Here is a 5,601-nt window from a genome sequence, read left to right on the forward strand (position 1 = left end):
TCTTGAGAATGAAAGAGTAGAAGCAAGAAATCATAAAGGAAACAAGATGAAAATATGTAATTGAACCTAAATCTAGAAGAAATTAATCTAACCTAATTCTAGAGAGAAGAGGGAGCTTCTCTCTCTAGAAACTAACCTACATGATGCTATACTACCAAACAATTACTCCCCCTTTTCCCAAGCTTGAATTTCGCATGAAATAGCATTAGAAATGAGTTGGGTTGGGCTCAAAGTGCTTCAAAAATCGCTGGGGGCGATTTTACTTTAGTGGGCCATGGGTAGCATCGGCGCGCACGCGTACATGGCGCGTGCGCGCCCCTGAACGCGAAGTAACATATGACAAATTTTATATCATTTCGAAGCCCCAGATATTAGCTTTCCAATGAAACTGAAACTGCCTTATTTGGACCTTTGTAGCTCAAGTTATGGTCGATTGAGTACAAAGAGGTCGGACTTAACAACTTTACGGTTCCTTCATTTCTTCATGAGTTCTCCCACTTTGTATGCTTTTCTCCTCACTTTTTCCATCTAATACTTGCCCTATGAACCTGAAATCACTCAACAAATACATCAAGGTATCGAATGGAATTAAAGTGAATTGAATTTAGCTATTTTTAGGCCTAAAAAGCATGTTTTCACATTTAAGCACAATTCAAGGGAGAATTGCAAAACCATGCTATTTCATTGAATAAATGTGGAAAAAGGTGATAAAATCCCCCAAATTAAGCACAAGATAAACCACAAAATTGGTGTTTATCAGTGTTCTTCATTGATCTTCAAGTTGTTCTTGCATATTTTCCTTGTTTGATCTTTGCATTTTCTTGTTTGGTGTTTTTTCTTATTTTTCATATGCATTCTTGAATTATTAGTGTCTATAGATAAAAAAAAATTTAAGTTTGGTCTCTTACATATTTTTCTTTTCTTAAAAATTTTCAAAAATATGTTCTTGATGTTCATCATGATCTTCAAAGTGTTCATGGTGTTCATCTTGACATTCAAAGTGTTCTTGCATGCATTTTTATTTCGATCTTGAATTTTTATGTTTTTTTTTTGTGTTTTTCTCTCTCATCATTAAAAATTCAAAAATAAAAAAAATATCTTTCCCTTATTCCTCTCATAAATTTCGAAATTTTGGATTTATTGAGTCAAAAAGTTTTAAAATTTGATTGTTTCTTGTTAGTCAAGTCAAAATTTCAAATTAAAAATTCTATCTTTTTCAAATCTTTTTCAAAAATCAAATCTTTTTCATTTTTTTTATGTTCGAAAATTTTAAAATTTGATTTCAAAATCTTTTTCTTATTTTTATTTCATATTTTCAAAATTAATGCTAACATTTAATGTTTAGATTCAAAAATTTTCAAGTTGTTACTTGCCTATTAAGAAAGGATCAATCTTTAAATTCTAGAATCATATCTTTTAGTTTCTTGTTAGTCAAGTAATCAACTTTAATTTTCAAAATCAAATCTGTTTTAATTTCTCTTTCAAATCTTCTTCAAAATAAATTTCAATCATATATTTTTCAAAATCAACTTCAAAATCTTTTCTAACTTCTTATCTTCTCAAAATTGATTTTCAAATCTTTTCAATTAACTACTTGACTTTTTGTTTGATTTTAAAAGTTTACTATATCATTTTTTTAAATTACCTAACTACTTTTCTCTTTCTAATTTTCGAAAATCCCTTACCACTTTTTTAAAATTCCTTTTTAATTAACTAATTGTTTTAAATTTTAATTTTATTTTATTCTATTCCTTTTTATAATTTTTGAATACTAACCAATAATTAAAATAAAAACAAAAATATTTTCCTTTTATTTTAATTTAAAATTCAAATTCTCCTTCTCTCTCATCTCTTTCTATTTATTTATTTAATCACTAACACTTTTCTTCTTCTTAAAATTCGAACCCTCTCTCCTTTTCTGTGTTCGAATTCTTCATCTTCTCTCTTCTTCATTCTACTATTCTATTTTTCTACTCACATAAAGGAATCTCTATACTGTGACATAGAGGATTCCTATTCTTTTCTGTTCTCTTCTTTTTCATATGAGCAGGAGCAAGGATAAGAACATTCTTATTGAAGCTGATTCGGAACCTAAAAGGACTCTAAAGAGGAAGCTAAGAGAAGCTAAAGCACAACACTCTGGAGAGGACCTGACAGAATTTTTTGAAAAAGAAGAAGAGATGGCCGAACCCAACAATAATGGTGGAGATGCAAGGAAGATGCTTGGTGACTTTATTGCACCCTCTTCTGACTTTTGTGGAAGGAGCATCTCAATTCCTGCAATTGGAGCAAACAACTTTGAGCTTAAGCCTCAATTAGTTTCTCTGATGCAGCAGAATTGTAAGTTTCATGGACTTCCATTGGAAGATCCTCATCAGTTTTTAGCTGAATTCTTGCAAATCTGTGACACTGTTAAGACCAATGGGGTCAATCCTGAGTTCTACAGACTTATGCTTTTTCCCTTTGCTGTAAGAGACAAAGCTAGGACATGGTTAGACTCACAACCTAAAGATAGCCTGAACTCTTGGAAAAAGTTGGTCAATGCTTTCTTGGCCAAATTCTTTCCACCTCAAAAGTTGAGTAAGCTTAGAGTGGAAGTCCAAACCTTCAAACAGAAGGAAGGTGAATCCCTCTATGAAGCTTGGGAAAGATACAAGAAATTGATCAGAAGGTGTCCTTCTGACATGTTTTTAGAATGGAGCATCATATGTATATTCTATGATAGTCTGTCTGAATTATCCAAGATGTCATTGGATCACTCTGTTGGTGGATCTCTTCATCTGAAGAAGACGACTGCAGAAGCCCAGGAACTCATTGAAATGGTTGCAAATAACCAATTCATGTACACTTCTGAAAGGAATCCTGTGAATAATGGGACAACTCAGAAGAAAGGAGTTATGGAGATTGGTACTCTGAATGCCATATTGGCTTAGAACAAAATATTGACTCAGCAAGTCAATATGATTTCTCAGAGTCTTTCTGGAATGCAAGCTGCATCAGGCAGTACTAAGGAAGCTTCCTCTGAAGAAGAAGCCTATGACCCTGAGAATCCTGCAATGGAAGAAGTGAATTACATGGGAGATTCCTATGGGAACACTTACAATCCTTCATGCAGGAATCATCCTAATCTCTCATGGAAGGATCAACAGAAGCCTAATCAAGGCTTCAATAATAATAATGGTGGGAGAGCACGGTTTGGCAATAACAAACCTTTTCCATCATCTTCTCAGCAACAGACAGAGAATTCTAAGCAGAGCCACTCTGACTTAGCAACTGTAATCTCTGCACGTGTAAAGCTCAATGCTCAGCCCAAGCACATACCAAGTGGGCCCCAGAAGTAGATATCTGCACTATCTGCACTTAGTTACTTATTTTCTGTAATCCCTAGTAACTAGTTTAGTATAAATAGCACTTTTTACTAGTGTATTCGGGGATCTGATCGAGCTTATGCCATTTTTCACATTTAGAGAGGCTGGTCATTTGGCCATGCCTAGACCTTTTTCTCTTATGTATTTTCTACGGTGGAGTTTCGACACCTCATAGATTAAGGTGCGGAGCTCTGCTGTTCTTTATGAATTAATGCAAGTACTATTGTTTCTCTTTCAATTCACGCTTACTTCTTCTCCAAGATATACTCTCGTACTTAATTCAGTTAAGTCAGAATGAAGGGGTGACCCGTGACAATCACTCACTATCTTTGTTACTCGCTTAGCCAAGATCCGCGTGCCTAACAACCACAAGCGATCTGCATGATATTCAATGTAGTCATTGGATAACAGCCGGAGTATATTCTCTTGGGTCTCTAATCCACAGACCAAGTCTGTGAGGTTAGAACCTTTGTGGTATAGGCTAGAACCAATTGGCAGCATTCCTGAGATCCGAAAAGTCTAAACCTTGTATGTGGTATTTTGAGTAGGATCTGGGAAGGGATGACTGTGACGAGCTTCAAACTTGCAAATGTTAGGCGCAGTGACAGTGTGCAAAAGGATAGAGAGATCCTATTCCGACGCTAGTGAGAACCGACAAATGATTAGCCGTGCGGTAGTTGTACCTGGTATTTTTCATCCGAGACGAGAAATCCGACAGTTGATTAGCCGTGCAGAACCCGTACTTGGACCATTTTCACTGAGAGGATCATACATCTTGGCATGGAAGGGAGCACGCATAATTGGATGAAGACAATAGGAAAGCAGAGGTTCAGAAGCAACAAAGCATCTCCAAATGCTTATCTGAAATTCCCACCAATGAATTACATAAGTATCTTTATTTTAATTTACGTTTTATTTATCTTTCAATTATCAAAACTCATAACCAATTGAATCTGCATGACTAAGATTTACAGGATGACCATAGCTTGCTTCAAGCCAACAATCTCCGTAGGATCGACCCTTACTCACGTATGGTATTACTTGGACGACCCAATGCACGTGCTGGTTAGTTGTGCGGTGTTGTGAAAAGTGTGATCACAATTTTGTGCACCAGTGACCCACGTGTACACGTCGATGTTCGCACGTGACTCACTTAAAGGCAAAATGCTGGGGGCGATTTCTGAGCTGCCTAGGCCCAAATCCAACTGATTCCTGAGGCTATTTCATGCAGAATTCAAGCTAGAGCAAGGAGGGAGCACTTAGTCATGATGAGCCTTTAGTTAGTTTTCTAGAGAGAGAAGCTCCCTCTTCTCTCTAGAATTAGGTTAGGATTAGGTTAATTTCTCTTAGATTTAGATTTGACTACTTGATTTTATCTTGTTTCCTTTATGATTTCTTGTTCTTACACTTTCATTCTCTTAGTTTGTTTTGTTAATTTTACTTTTATGCTTCTTTCATGTTTATGAATGCTTATGTTGGATTTGGATCTACTTTAATGCAATTTGATGTTGATGTTCCTTTGTTGATGATTTGAGTTGTTGATTTACTTTTCTTGCAATTGGTAGTTGTTAGATTTTGTTATTCTTGCACATTTACCATGCTTTCCTTCTATGCCTTCCAAGTGTTTGAAAAAATGCTTGGTTGGATGTTATAGTAGATTTTGAGCATTCTTGACTTGGAAAGAGAAATTAGGTTATCTTGAGTCATGAATACCCAACTCATATTGGTGATCTAGAGTTGTTAGTTAATATGATTTCCATTTCCTCTAACCTCTTGCTAATTTAATTTAGTGAGTTGATTAGGATCTTTGGATTGAGATTATCTAGTCTTGTTTGAATTTTCCTCTGTGAAGATAACATTATACCTTCTTCCATTGTTAGGGATGACGTAATAAGATAAATTCTTGTTAATTATTGTTATTAATGACTAGGATAGAAAGCCTATATTCTCAACCTTTGCCATGAATGTCTCTCTTTATTAATTGATTCCTTTAATTGCTCTCTTTACTTCTCTTGTCATTTAATTTCTTGCCCCTTTTATCAATCAAACCCCCTTTGCATCTTCATAGCCAATAATTGACCACTTCATTGCAATTTCTTGTGAGACGACTCGGAGTGTAAATACTTCGGTTAATTTTTATTGGGGTTTGTACTTGTGACAAAACCAAATTTTTGATTGGGAGGATTGGTTGTCAGTTTAGGACTATACTTGCAACGAAGAAATTCTTTCTATA

The 5,601-nt window shown here is 35.1% G+C and overlaps 1 non-coding gene across 1 annotated transcript; it reads right to left on the bottom strand.

The window, feature by feature from the left end:
• Window positions 1-2,582: 2,582 nt before the first annotated feature.
• Window positions 2,583-2,686, bottom strand: LOC112761083 (small nucleolar RNA R71). The gene has a single exon (XR_003181494.1). It is a non-coding gene; the product is annotated as a small nucleolar RNA R71 (small nucleolar RNA).
• Window positions 2,687-5,601: the final 2,915 nt, after the last annotated feature.

The sequence above is a fragment of the Arachis hypogaea genome, chromosome 16, assembly GCF_003086295.3.
Source record: "Arachis hypogaea cultivar Tifrunner chromosome 16, arahy.Tifrunner.gnm2.J5K5, whole genome shotgun sequence".
Lineage (NCBI taxonomy): Eukaryota > Viridiplantae > Streptophyta > Magnoliopsida > Fabales > Fabaceae > Arachis > Arachis hypogaea.